This window comes from Felis catus, chromosome D1, assembly GCF_018350175.1.
Source record: "Felis catus isolate Fca126 chromosome D1, F.catus_Fca126_mat1.0, whole genome shotgun sequence".
Classification (NCBI taxonomy): domain Eukaryota; kingdom Metazoa; phylum Chordata; class Mammalia; order Carnivora; family Felidae; genus Felis; species Felis catus.
The window spans coordinates 104,145,586-104,161,030 of NC_058377.1; the positions used below are offsets into that span (position 1 = coordinate 104,145,586).

The 15,445-nt window shown below is 41.6% G+C and overlaps 1 long non-coding RNA gene across 1 annotated transcript in view; it reads left to right on the forward strand.

Moving 5' to 3' along the window:
* Window positions 1-13,923, forward strand: part of LOC123380624 — a 45,777-nt gene extending 31,854 nt beyond the window's left edge. Inside the window, exons 2-3 of the long non-coding RNA XR_006586641.1 lie at window positions 9,588-9,742; window positions 13,626-13,923. This is a non-coding gene — a long non-coding RNA (uncharacterized LOC123380624). The remainder of the gene's footprint in view (window positions 1-9,587; window positions 9,743-13,625) is intronic.
* The last annotated feature ends 1,522 nt before the right edge of the window (window positions 13,924-15,445 follow it).

Here is a 15,445-nt window from a genome sequence, read left to right on the forward strand (position 1 = left end):
GGGTGTGGTCAAGTGTGTTTGTCCAAGAATTGTGATAAACCAGGAAGAAGTCTTGGAAGGTATGTTCAGGGAGGACGAGGAAATAATTTTTCTTCGTATCCTATCCTAAACTTTGGGATTCACATTCCTTGCTTGTCTTCAGCCCAATGAAAATAAATTAAGTGAGGGGAGCCTGGGTGGCTCAGTCAGTTAAACGTCTGACTTTGGATCAGGTCATGGTCTCACGGTTCGTGAGTTTGAGCCCCTCGTTGGACTCTGTGCTGACAGCTCAAAGCCTGGAGTCTGCTTCGGATTCTGTGTCTCCTTCTCTCTCTGCCCCCCTCTCTCTCTTTCTCTCAAAAATAAATACACACACACACACACACACAGAATAAATTGAGTATTTTCCTCTTTTCCATTCCAAGTTGGTGGTGTTTTGTTTATATCTCTTGAGACAGTAGATTTGATGGGGCAAGAGCTTGAAATGTGTAAAAATGAGAGAAGTTGTAACTCTGAAATTGGATCAGACAAGATGATGGAGCCTTGTACCTGAGGATCTTTGGGATAGTAGTTTTTGAAGTACAGTTTTCTTCTAAGTAGGTGCTCTGAGAGTTTCATAGCCCAGGAGGAAAACCACAGAGATACACATCACATGTGGATTTTTGCTATACTAGGAAAGATGCTACAAGTTACATGTAAGAAGTGTTGTCTATGAGTTCTTCCAAGAACTATCAGAGAATACGATCAGTTTGTCCTTAAAATGTTTGCTCTGGGTCAGCAAGATGGCAGAATAAGAGGCCCCCTACTGATATCCCCCCACAGCAGCAATTTTAATAGCCATCTGTGGACAAAAGTTTTTTTATGTGGGAGCTTTGGGTTCCAAGCAAGAGGTTGTGAAACCTAGTGGAGCCACCGAGGAGAGCTTATTGAAAAGGCACAACAAAGAAGAAAGACTGTATCCACACAAGCTAAAGCACAGACTTTGCCAACTCTCATTTTTCTTTCTGGCCTTTTTCCCTGTTGCACCCTGAGAAGCCATGCTCACTGTCCATGGTCCTGGATACAGGCCAGAAAACAGCCTTGTCCCCTTGCGGACTTGTCTACAGCCCTGTTTGGCATTGGTCCTGCGAATAGTACCATCAGCCAAGGGACCCAGGAAGAGTCATGCCCATCTGAGCCTTCGGTGATAGGCCTGCTGACTTTGTTTAGGGCTATGGACCCTGAAGTAGCTGTGACCTGGCTCCAACATCAGTTATGATCTGGGAGCAGTCTTGCCCACCCAGGGACCTAGCAGGAGACCCATCTATCAGTGCCTAGGAGATAGGCTGTCTGACCTTGATCCAACTGTGGATCCTGAAGTGACCCTGTGACCTGGCTCCATCTACTCTCAGCTGTGGTTCAGGGACAGTCCTGCCTGTGCAGGGACCTGTACTATGACCCAGCAGGAGCCAGGACCGTCATGCACCTGATAACAGGCTTGCTGTTTGCAGACCCGCTGGGGACCCAGCAGCAGCCAGATGATCCAGTTCCAACCCTGCATGACTATGATCCCAGAGGTAATCCCATCAGTTCAGGCGCCTGACAGGAGAAGGTCTTTACCTGTCAAAAACAGTTTATAAAGATGGAGAGGTGTTTGCTCCTTCAAACACACAGACACAAACGTAAGGCCATACAGAGCACAAGAAGCAGATAAACATGACATCACTGAAGAAAACTAATAAATAGACCTAACAGACCTATGGAAGGAAAACTTAGCAAAGAAGCTCCTTGACATTGGTCTTGGCAAGGATTTTTTTGGATAGGACACCAAAAGCACAAACAACAAAATCAAAAATAAACAAGTGAGGCTACTTAAAACTGGAAAGCTTTTGCATAGCAAAGAAACAGTAAACCGAATGAAGAAGCAACCTGTAAAATGGAAGAAAAATATTTATCAGATGCCACATATCAAACAAGGTATTCATATCTAAAATATATAAGGAAATCCTACAACTCAATTGGAAAATAGGCAAAGGACGTGCATAGACATTTTTCCGTGGAAGACACACCAATCACCAACAGGCCCATAGAAAGGTGGTTAGCACCACCAGGGAAATGCATATCAAAACCACAGTGAGATATCACCTCACACCTGTTAGAATGGTTGTTATGAAAAAGTGATAATGAGTGTTGGCACTGGTGTGGAGAAAAGGGAACCATTACGTGATGTTGGTGGGAATGTAAATTGGTGCAGTCATTATGGAACACGGTATGGAAGTGCCTCAAAAATTAAAAATGGAACTACCATATGACCCAGTCATCCCACACTTGGGTATCTATCCGAAGGAGTGAAATCAGTATCTCAGATAGCTACATTCTCATGTTCTTTGCAACGTTATTCATGACAGCCAAGATATGGAATCAATCTAAGTGTTTTGTCAGCAGATGAATGGATGGAGAAAATGTGGTATGTATGTACAGTGCGAGATTGATAGTCTATCTAGCTAAATCTGACACATTTGCTGACCCATAGATTTGTGCGAAAATGTGTTAAGCTGCTAAGTTTTGTAGTGGTTCATTTTGCAGCAGTAGATAACATAAGTGATATTGAGAATTTTTTTCCAGTTATATATTATGAGCAATACTTTAGTAAGCTGATCACCCATTTTGTGGCTAGGTACCTCATGATTCATTTAGCTGATGTCAGAGATCTCTGTGGGCTAAAATTATTCAGCCATGAGAAAGAAGGAAATCCTGTTATTTGCAACAACATGGATGGACCTTGAGGATTTTACGCTAAATGAAATAAATCAGAGACAGACAAATACCATATGATATCACCTATACGTGGCATCTTAAAAAAGTCAAACTCATAGATGCAGATGTTGGAATAGTGGTTGCCAGGGGCTACAGGCTGGAGAAGCTGGGGAAATGTTGGTCAAAGGGTACAAATTTTAGCTCTAAGATGAATAAATTCTGGGGATCTAATGAACAGCATCATAGTTATGTTTTATTTATGTCTCCTGAGAGATTAGATTTGATGGGGCAAAGGCTTAAAACATAAAAATGGAAGTAGAAGTTGTAAGCCTGAAATTGAACCCCTCCACTAAAACTGATCTTATCAGGATCACTAGTCACTTGCACACTGCTGCTTTCAATGTTGCTTTAAAATTCTCATTTATCTTGCCTGACATTCATAACTCTTTTCTCCTTACTTACTTACTTACTTACTTACTTACTTACTTTACTTGGCTGGAACACCATCCTCCCATGAAAATTTTTTTGTTATTTTTTATTTCTTTTTCCTTTTTTCTACTGTCCTACCGATCCTTTTCGGTGTTCTCTCTTGCTGGTTCCTCCTAATGCATCTAAGTTTTCTAAAAGTTGTAATATTTGAAGATTCAATCTCTAAAACTCTTCTTTCTCCTTTAGTAATCACATTAAGTTTCAAGACTTAATTAAAAAAATTTTTTTTAATGTTTATTTATTTTTGAGAGCCGAGAGAGAAAGAGAGAGACAGAGTGTGCGTGGGGGAGGAGCAAAGAGAGGGAGACACCGAATCCAAAGCAGGCTCTAGGCTCTGAACTGTCAGCACAGAGCCCGATGCAGGGCTTGAACCCATGAGCCATGAGATCATGACCTGAGCCAAAGTCAGATGCTCAACTGACTGAGCCACCTAGGTGCCCCAAATCTCAAGACTTTAAATGATACCTACATGCTAGTGTTTTTTTAAATTTATATCTCCATACAGGACATATCTTTAATTTTAGTCTGGAATTTGGCCTTGGTCATGTGATTTACTTGGGTCAATAGGAAGTTAGCAAATATGATGTAAGAGGAAGTTTGAAAATTGCTTTTGCATTGAATTCTGTGGTTTGAATCCTGAGACCCATCGCATGTATGAACCTGAGCTAGCCTTCTGGAAATGCCACACAGAGAACACAAGCATTCTAGTTGTCATCCTGATGTGGTGTGAGGAGATTTTAGATCGTTTAGCATTGGTTGAACCCCAGGTGAATAAAATAATGTGAATGACCCTGGTCAAGATTGATAGACTATCTAGCTAAATCTAGCCCAAATTGCCCACCCATAGATTTGTGAGAAAATGTGTTAAGCTGCTAGGTTTGGAGTGGTTAGTTTTGCAGCAGTAGATAACTGATATGTGATACTTAGAATTTTTTCCAGTTATATAGTATAAGCAATACTTTAGTAAGCTGATCACCTATTTCGTGCTTAGGTACCTCATGATTCATTTAGCTGATGTCAGAGACCTCTGTGGGCTAAAATATTCCTATTGTTATGCTGATTCTGTTGTCAATTACAGTCATTGCTCCAAGCTTGTCTTGGATGATTAAGTACTGTTACCTAATCTGGCTAATTTAGGGTGACATTTATACTGACAGATCATTGTAATGACCAAATCTCTCACTATTATTCCCAACCATTTCCTCTCACTCATTGTTTTCCTAATTTCATCGTGGAGAAAGTATTCTCTGGACCTTCATGTAGATCACTTTTGAGTCCAGGTTTCATATGATCAACCAAGAAAAATGTTGGAGCCACTTGCTGTTGTTCAAGTTAGCACATTTCATAGTCTCTGGTAACGGCATCTATATTGACAAGTTTGGCATCATCCAACATTATATTCTGTTTTCTCTGGTCTAATATACCAAGAATCCAATCCCACACATGTTTTTTAAGTTTATGCAAATGTACATTAGGAAGGTCTTGTAATTATTTTTGTGTTTAAGCTATCCTCTGTTGGGTCTAACTTTGCCCTTGTCTTCTTGGGTCACACTGGGATCTGATAATAGTGATGGTTCTTGAGGCAATGAATGATCACAGGCCCAGGCTTTAAAGAGAACAGGGATGTCCTTGCAAGAAAACTGCATCAAATTAGATTAATACAGGATCTTCAAGCAAAGGAAGATCAGTCAGGATAGGAAATGCTAATTCTACTAAAAAAAAAAAAACCAGCTTCAAAGTGATTGGTCCAAGATTCTCAGATTCTTTGAAGTATATTCAAAACGCTCATCTTGATTCTCAGAATCCCACTCCTTGCTAGTCAATGACCACATCTTTACAACAGGGATTTTGGTGGGTGATATGCTAAACTTTCATTGTGGTTCTGCAAGCTGTACAATTACATTTTAGCTTTAGTTCTCCAATTCCCCTGGCCTGCGGGCATAAGGAATATTTACATCTAGTCAGGCTTGTATAGAAGCTGTCTGGTTTTCTGACCATTAGTTGAACAGAGAGGTGAAGATATTGGATTTATAATTTTATCCCTGTAAGCTGACCCATGATGATAGAAACAGCCATCTTACCACATACTCCCTTTAATCATAATTACTGCAACCACAGCCAACTGCAGAAGCTGACTGATCTCCAGAAATCTTGCCTTCAATGGGCCCATCACCCTAAGAAACAATAGATGACAGGGAAACCAATGTAATGCCACCATATGCCACCGATTATTAATGTGTCATTTTCTTTTTTTTTTTTAATTTTTTTAACGTTTATTTATTTTTGAGACAGAGAGAGACAGAGCATGAATGGGGGAGGGGCAGAGAGAGAGGGAGACACAGAACCGGAAGCAGGCTCCAGGCTCTGAGCCATCAGCCCAGAGCCTGAGACGGGGCTCGAACTCATGGTCGGTGAGATCGTGACCTGAGCTGAAGTCGGCTGCTCAACCGACTGAGCCACCCAGGCACCCCTTAATGTGTCATTTTCTACTAACAACGAGGCAGTACTGCAGTCCTACCAAAATAAATGAGCATTCAATTCCAAAATTCTAACTTAAGGCTTTATTTTGTAAGACCACTCCTGCTTTGAATTGTGTCAGTCAGGGTCCAGTTAGGAAAGCAGAAAACACACCAGGTAGTTCAATAGACTGATTTAATATGGGGGTTAGTTTCTAAGGTTTGTGGGAGCCGAAAGAGGAGATAGGAGAAGATGGGGCAGCTCAGAGTTTAGCAACTGCAGAGAGACACCATTCCAGCTGTGGAGGGGCCAATAGAGGTGATGGACCCATGGAAAGGAGGGCTGCCTGTCAGGAGGTAGACCCACTGGAGATATCTCAGGAGAAGAGATTCAGGGGGAGAGACACCCTACATCCTCCTCCTCTCCCAGCCTCCAGTCTCCTGTCAGTGCCTCAGCAATGTCTCCTCTGTTCTTCCAGCAACAGAGAGGTTGAATGTAAATTTACAATCAAACTCGTGAGGCACAACAGACTCCAACCAGGATCAAGTTTCCTTAGCCATAAGAAAGGATTCAGGGCGTGCACAGTATCAACACAGAGATGTTATGACTCCCAGGCACAGCTTCTGATGTTCCCGTCATTCTGCACTTGAGAGTGCTGGGTCTCGTCACCTTTTACACCTACCTAGTTAGTTATACAGCCCCTCAGGTATATGTGAAAAGTCCTCCTCCTCTGGGACAGCAGCAACAAAACAGCGCCTAGTCTTTCTCTAGATTGTCATTTATTTTGCATCTGCTGTAGGTAAATTCATAACAATTCCGAGTTAATGTTAGGAGAATTGACCGGGGGTCAAATCCCCAGGCATCCCTGAAAGCTAGATTACAGACCATGGAACCAGCTGTAAATCCCCACCATCCAGCCTTATTTCCATTACTCTTCCATAGGAGCCAGTTAACGGAGGGGTCTGGGGATGAAGTTTACAGGGATCAGTCCTCTGATTCAGAGCGGAAGAGAGAAAGGGTGGGGAATAGCTCTTACACTAGTCAAATGGCTGGCAGACTTTTCTAAACTTCTGTAGTTGTCTTCCACCTTCCACCGTTGTATCAAACTCCTCATGTGATGTTGCCAACCAGCTGTTTCCAAATGTAATGGACAGCTCCTGGTTTTCACCCTCACTTTTGAAGAACCAGCTTTGGTGAGATATAATTCACATTCTATACGATTTAGCTGGATAACGTGGTTTCAATGGGTTTTGGTTCAATGGATTTTTGTGTGTCCACAGATAAGAGCATTCAGAGATACGTGCAACCATTGCTGCAATTAGTTAGGGCACATTTTCATCACTCCAAAAAGATCTTTTGCCCATCTTTAAATTGGGTCATTTCTCTTTTATTTCTCCTCTATTATTTATTATTTATTTCTCTTCTATTGCTGAGTTATAAGAGTTCTTTATATATTCTAGAGCCAAGTCTCTCATTGGATACGTGATTGGCAAATATCTTCTCTCACTCTGTGGGTTGTCTTTTCTAGCAGAACTCTTAAGAGCACTCAGTGTAGTTAATTCTCCAATTTGAGACACACTTTCCCCTTTTGTGACAGTACCATCAACCTTCACCCCCTGATAGTTTTCCCAGCTTTTTTGACTCCTCCTTTGTCCTCACTACCAATATATATATATATATATATATATATATATATATATATATATATATATATTTTAACTTTATAATATATATATATATATTTTATATATATATATTTTATATATATTTTAAATATATATTTAAATATACATATATTTTATATATATATATAAAATATATATATATATTTTAACTTTAGATGTTGTATGTCTTCAGGACTTTGTATTAAACTATTATTGTTTCTCGTGCTACACAGTCTAGGTGTTCTCCAATCCAGTTTGAAGCCTACAAATATACCAACATTTCCCACATTTTTACTACTAGCATAGATTTCCTTCTGAGTCCCAATGTATAGCCAATGGCTTCCTCTATATTCCTACTTGGATGTCCCATAGGAATCTCAAAATTAGCATATGCCAAATTCAAAGCTCTTCCTTCTATTGCTAACTTGCTTCTTCATTGGTGATTCTTTGCTGTTTAATAGCTGTGTGACCTTAGGGAAGTCACTCAACCTGAGTCCCAGTTTATTAGTAAAATGTACATACAAATAATTCTTAACTCCTAAGTTTCTGTGAGAGTTTGATGAGTTACCACAAGATTGTTTAGAGTAGGAACTGGTCCATAACAGGCAGTTCATAATTTTTAACTTGTAGTATCTCACTAATAACCATCGTTTCAGTTGTATCTACCTGAAGTCTGGTTGTCAGTCCTGATACCTCTGTCTCCCTCCATCACTGATCTAAGTAATCACCAGTGTCAAGCATTCTACCTTCTGGAACCAATCTGCTTTTTTTTCTGCATTTACTGCTACTACTCTGGTCTACATTACCAGGAGTTCTGCACCCCCATCATAACTTCTAAATCTTTGTCTTGGCCCCTTGGACCCCTTCCAAAGCATTCTCCATGCAACTCCTAGAGCAGCATTTCTCAAACTTGATTAATACATAGACCCTATTTAAAGAAAAGGAATTCTCAAGGAGCCGAGTTTGACATAGACTGCTCTAAGACTTTTAATCTCTAAAAATGTCACTTTGCATTTTCCTTGCAGAAGAGGTATTTCACTGTTGTAGTTGGTAGTGTTTTTAACGATTTATTGAAATCCTCATAGAATTGAAAATATGTCTGTGACTCTTGGGTGATCTTCAAAACCATGCTTATGATTATTTGCTTCTTGGTCAAAACCTTGAAGGCTTCCATTGCACTTTGAAGAAGACTCTTTATTTTATTTTATTTTATTTTATTTTATTTTATTTTATTATTTTATTTTTTCTTATTATTACTTATTTATTGTATTAATTTTTTTTTTTGAGAGAGAGAGAGAGAGAGTGAGCCAGGGAGGGGCAGAGAGTGAAGGGGGACAGAGCATTCAAACTGGCTCTGTGCTGACAGCAGAGAGCCCGATGTGGGGCTTGAACTCACAAACAGCGGGATCATGACCTGAACCAAAATTGGACATTCAACCTACTGAGCCACCCAGGCTCCCCAAGAAGACTCCATATTTTAAATGTGATTGCTCAGGACCTGAACCTTTTGATCCTTGCCTGTGTGTCCAGCGTTACCTCATTATCTTGTACATTATGCTCCAGCCTCACTCATTCTTATTCTTCTTTTGTGCAAGTTTCTTTCCCCCCTCAAGGCTCATTGGCACATATGGTTTTCCTCTTGAAGGCTTGCTTTGGAGTGGTGCCATTTCACGTCCTCTGGGACGTTCTATCTGCACCCCCCCAGACCAAGTTATTTTCCCCTGTTATCTACTTTCTTGACACCCTGTACTTTCCTTTGTAACACCTGTGAGAATTGCAATTCTCTACTTGCAGAATTATTTCTTAACTGTGTTTGTTTAGCATACTTGTCCCTGCCAGATTGTAAGTTCCTCAAAGGTAAGGATAAGTCTTTCTTGTCAGCTGTTGTATTTCCTGCCATATCATGAGGTCATCAAATATTTGCTGAAAGGAACCACCTCAGATCCTTAAGGCAAATGATAAATTGGTAACACATTTTGGTAGATAATCTCAGAATAAATATTAGAAGTTTAGACAGGAGAAAACCGGAAACTAAAGGAAATAATTAGCATGACTTCCATTAGGATTGAGAGTGAATTCAAGATTTAAGCATCTGGGTTTGGAGTCAAGGTCGCCCAAGTACTAAGTATGCTAGAATCATCTATTTCTTTATCTAATCAAGCAGATGCATTTTGAGATAATCTCTGTTTCTTCTGTTTCACCTCTTTCTGAGCCGATAAGCAAAAGTTATGTAATTCTGGTTATTTGCTGGATTTATTGAAGGTGAACATTGAGAAGTGAACCAAGAACCATGATGTCTGGTAAAGCCCAGTTCCTTCAAGGCTTATCAGCAGAACAAGACAAGGTTCTAAGAGCTTCCATGGAGATCAGAAGATATCTACCACAAGCCACTCTGAGCTGGGCACCAAGGGCTGCAGGTCTGTTTCTACCTAGCATGTTTGGGGATGGGGGCAAGGGTACAAGGGGAGGCATATCTACCATATCTATAAAAGTTATAAATCAATTGAAGAAACTTAATCAAGATAAGTTCTGCCCTCCTGTTTTGACAAACCAGCTTTCATAATGAGATAGAACGATGTTTAATTTAGCATCCTTAACCCTTAGAGTTCCATGCTGGACCACTGCAGTGTGGTACAAGATACCATCTCTCACCACTCTACTTCACTCCCCATGGCCCATGGCCTCATTTCTCCTCTCTTTCCAGCCCCACTTTAACCTGCATTGTAAGGAGCATCCAATTCATGGAGTACATGTGTGCGGATACTACAGATGACTTTTCTAAGCTCTGTCCATATTACCAGTAGACAACTGCCCCTTGGCCACCCTCTGGGCCTGGTTGTATATACACCTGGGAAGGTAGACTCTGGAAGGGGCTCATGCAGATCTTGGATGTGACCTCAGGGCCATTTGGGCAGGTAATTCTGGAGGAGTGGGTTCTTGGGGGCCTGTCCCCTTGGTCTCACAATCTTTTGCTCCAGTCAAGAGGCACAGTGGAGAGGACCAGAATGAGGTTGTTCCCTGAGCAGAAATCCCTCCTGGCAGATCTTGGGGTGACACAAAATGCCATGTGGCAAACGAATTTATCCCATCTCTTTTCCCTTGTTATAATGTGATGTCTAGAAGGAGCTAAAGCTGAAAGGGAGGTGTGAGATCCTACATTGGGTGAAGGTTTCCCCCTCCTCTTTTGGAAAGGCTTTGTTCAGACTGCTGGTTCTAGAACTTGGCCCAATGCCATGCTTGTTGGACTTGGTTTCTCTGTTTTCCTTTAGGTCATTCCTGAGTCTCAAAAGACCTCAACCACCAGCAGAAATAGCATCAATGTTTTACAATGTTTATATTATATAGTTGCTGAAAAGACCAGGAGAATATATGAAGAGAGGCAGGATTTGGATTCATTTTTGTATTCCTCATTGATTTGGCAAAGATGATGTTTATTGAGTAGTTCTTAGATACATCTGATTCCTTATTTATTTATTTTTAATGTTTGTTGATTTTTGAGAGAGAGAGAGAGGGAGAGAGAGACAGAGTGCAAGCGGGGGAGAGGCAGAGAGAGAGAGGGAGACACAGAATGGGAAGCCGGCTCTAGGCTCCACAATGTTAGCAGAGAGCCTGATGTGGTGCTCGAACTCACCAACCGTGAGATCCTGACCTGAGCCAAAGTTGGATGCTCAACCGACTGAGTCACCCTGGTGCCCCAATTTCAGATGATTTTGATAAAGTTTGGGAGCCATTGAACAGAGTGCTCTCCACAGTGACTGAGAGTCAGTGTTCTGAGTAACTGAGTAACTGAGTCAGTGTTCCTCAAAGTGTAGTCCTGGGATCAGCTGAATCAGCAAGACCTGAGAACTTTCAGAAATGCAAATTCTTGGGCCCCATAAGAATCTAAAGAAGAATCTCCTGGAGCACAAGCCCAGTAGTCTGTAGTTGTGCAAGCCCTGGGGGTGATTCTGATGCCACTCAAGTTTGCAAAACACCCTACATGCCATTCCCCAACAATTCGACAAGCACCCATCGACACTCCCTGAACATTTTGTTTTCCCAGGAACTTCAGAGGGCCAGGAGAAGTCATGGTTCTCAAAGAGACTTGCTGGGGGCACTTGATTTTCACCCCCGATGTCAGTACTGGAGTGATCAGGAGCATGTCAGGGTTCATGAGGCAGAATGAAGTTTTTCTTTGAATACAAAAATAGTGGTTTGTATAGAGGTTTCCTTTTGTTCTTTGTACTTTTTATATTTTCCCAAATATGAGGCAGTTTGGATCAGCAATAACACAATACATATATTCCTGAAAAGGAAAAGCAATCAGCAGAGCGATTTGTAAGCGCACCCTGTGGGTGCTGACAGTGGCTGTATAATTACCTGCAACAGGTCAGGTGCTTCTGGGATCCCGTGTTCGGAGCGGACATCACAAAGGATTTTGTGGGGTCACAATCATTTTTAGTTTTGTGCATGATTTTCGCTTTTATTGAACAGGATACAGGTTCAAGAACAACCCTCATGCTTTGTTGTTTGGAGGCTAAAGGTGTAGTTTCTTATAGGTTGCTGGCCCTTTTCTTGTTTGCTATTTCGAGCAGAAATGACTTGTCATTCTATTTTTCTGACTTCTGTGGTGATACTGCTGTCTCTCTTTTGCCCTCTCCTTCCCTCCAAAGCAAGTGCTTTATCTAGTTTATCCTGATGCTTGGGAAAGAGCTGCTTTCTATTCTTTCTTCCAGATGTAGGTATTTCCCATTGTGTCCCTCCCCCTACCATCCCCACTCACCCTACCTGGGGGAGAAGATTTCCCTACTTACAGTTTCAGCTTGCTCATCCGTGTCCCACGCTGACCTACTGGTCTACTCCTAACCCAGCCATCTGCCTCTGGTCGTCTCCTGTGCCCTCCTGAAGTGACTGTGTCATTTTTTCTCTTCTCACTTATTTTCCTGGTCATAAAGCTAACTTTTAACACCTGTTGTTTTATTTGCCTTGCTCGTGTGTCCGTCTGTGGCTTGTTTTGCGGCAATCTTTTCTCACCGAAACTACGTATGTTTTTACTTTTTAAAAAAGTCACCGGATACTATGTAGAAAGTAAACACTTTGTTACTTCTAGTATTTCCTTATCATGAAAACCTAGTGATGGATAGCTTTATCTGCAGGACCTATCTTTGCATATCTATTAAAAACCTTCCTTGGGATCTAACCCTGGTAGTCGCATGAATGAGGCACCACAACTGTGGATAACAGACTCACGAGACATAAACAGGCTTTAATCTAAGATCTCTTCCTGTCACTGTCTAGGAGGACACAGGGCAGGGGACACAGTAGGTACAGATCTTTATGCCACCGGCAGATCCAGAAGCTGCTCAAATACGTGGTTTCCTTTGTCCCTTCATCCACAAAAGGAGTGTCTGCTGCTATGGAGGAGGGACAGAAGCTATAGAGAAGCTGCAGCTTTGGTATTCCACTGATGATTTACACTGGCCTGGTCATGCCGACCCAAGGCCGCACCCCTGTTTGAGGCTCCCCCAGTCCAGGAGAACGTCCACACGGCAAGCAAAGCAGAGACAACATCTCACATTTAACTTAACTCTGTAGTTTTTTTAAAGTTTATTTATTTTTGAGAGAGAGAGAGAGAGAGAGAGAGAGAGAGAATTCTGAGCAGAGCCCCACACAGGGGCCTCAATCTCATGTACCATGAGATCATGACCTGAGCCAAAATCAAGAGTCAGATGCTTAACAGACTGAGGCATCCAGGAGCCCCTTAACTGTGTAGTTTTTTCAACGTTTATTTATTTTTGGGACAGAGAGAGACAGAGCATGAACGGGGGAGGGGCAGAGAGAGAGGGAGACACAGAATCGGAAACAGGCTCCAGGCTCTGAGCCATCAGCCCAGAGCCTGACGCGGGGCTCGAACTCATGGACCGCGAGATCGTGACCTGGCTGAAGTCGGACGCTTAACCGACTGCGCCACCCAGGCGCCCCCCCTTAACTGTGTAGTTTTTAAGGAAGTGCTGCTGGGAGGAGGAGATGATGGAGATTGTCCCCAGAGAGGCCTGCACAAGCCTAACCTGATGTTAATTTTTCACTCACAACTGTTACGACTTCGTATGAATGATTGCATTGCATCTCTCAAGGATGTTCTGGGGTGTGTGTGTGTGTGTGTGTGTGTGTGTGTGTGTTTATTAACTAGCTAACTAATTAGCTTATGAGATGCTAAGCTCAAATCTTCTCTGAGTGCCCTCTGGGACAAAACTTTCTATCCGAATCTCTGTGTGTTGGGTTCTTTCAACAGTATCAATAGGATGTACTTCTACTTTCCAGGCTGTGGTGGAACCACCTCTACTTGGAGAAGGTCACTTTTTGCATTCTGATGAAGTATCCCTGGGGATTGACTGTCCTGTAACCAACATAACTGAGAAGGGGTATGGGTTTAATCACCTTGTCACCGAGTGTGGGATTCAGAAAGAGGTAAGAGCTATGGACATTTCAAATCATAAACTAACCCTGGATTTTAACTTGCAGTGGCACAGTGCAAGATAGGTGCAGTCATGGCTGAAGATGAAGCCATGAAGAACCTGTTCATTTTTATGACACTTGATTTTGGTGCTTTTAGGATAGAAAGACCAATGGGAGGGGCGCCTGGGTGGCTCAGTCAGTTGGGTGTCTGACTTCAGCTCAGGTCATGATCTCATGGTTCCTGGGTTTGAGCCCCATGTCAGGCTCTGAGCTGTCTGCACAGAGCCTGGAGCCTGCTTCAGATTCTGAGTCTCCCCTCTCTCTGCCCCTCCCATGCTCATGCTCATGCTCATGCTCATGCTCTGTCTCTCAATAATAAATAAACGTTAAAAAAGAAGAAGAAAGAAAAGAAAGACCAGTGGGACCCATAAATTGGATTTAGAGGAAGGGAGGATCCGAGAATGTGTGATCCAGGTGGATTTTCCAGTACCTCGTTTATGATTTTCACATCGATGTCTGTGAATGAGTTTGGTCTACAATTGCCCTTTCTAATATACTCCTTGTCATGTGTCGGAGAAGTTTGGGAAAAATTGGAATTTTTCAATCCCTGAATGTTCAATAGAACTTAGTGGCAACACCTCTTGTATCTTTCATTTTTCTTTGAAAATGTACCTAGAGTGAAGTCAAGGCCAGGGGACTTGTGTAGGGGAGCAGGAAATCCAGAGAACAAACCTGGGTTTTCTGACTATTCAACACTGACCTTTGGTGGAGGATGAGAAAGTGGACTCTGCATTTAACATGCAGTGGTTTTACAAAATGAACTCAAAAGAAGCAGAGGTGTAGGAAAGTTAAGCGCGGAATAACTGGACTATCCATTTAGAGGTGTGTACGTGTTGTGTACAAATGTTTCTCATTTCCTTCCATATACTAGTTCACACCCACAAACCGTGAATTATCAACTATGGTATGGAGGCTTGCATATTTCTAATTTCTTTTGCCTTTCTATTCCTTTCCCATATTTCAAAGCATGACTTTATTACAGATACATGGGGGGAAATTACAAAGGCAAAAGGATTAATAGACTGTTACAAAGTTTATGCCACTACATAAGAGGTGCAGACAGATCAACCACAATGTTATGATAGGGACAATAAACTATAAAGTAAAACAACCAATCAGAGCTATAGATTTCTTTTGACAGTATTTTCCCAGAGAACGAAGGCCAATTTTTATAGTTTTCGGAGCCTTACAACACCCCTTTGAAATAATACTTCCACAAGCACATGGGTATTTGTGGGACACCTTGGTTAACAAATAGAAAAGTCTCAAGTTTCCATAGTACACAGAAACCAGTGTTGATATTCTTATGAGTGTTTTGGTATGATAGCTTATCAAATCACATTTTGGAATGAGTTTTATGATAAAAAAAGATCTCTCTCTCTCTCTTGCTCTCTCTTGGTGGCTTCCTTTCTTTTCCAGATTTATTTTTATTTATTATAAAGATTATCCATTGAAAAAGAAGGACCTGTAATTTAATTAGTTAGCATTAAAAAACAAAAAAGCAGGCCTGTCACATTCACTTTAACTAGCAGTCATGGAATAGGGAAGAATACTTTATTTGATAGAATTTTAAGGTGCACCTGGATGGTTCAGTTGGTTAAGCATCCTGACCCCTTTTTTTTTTA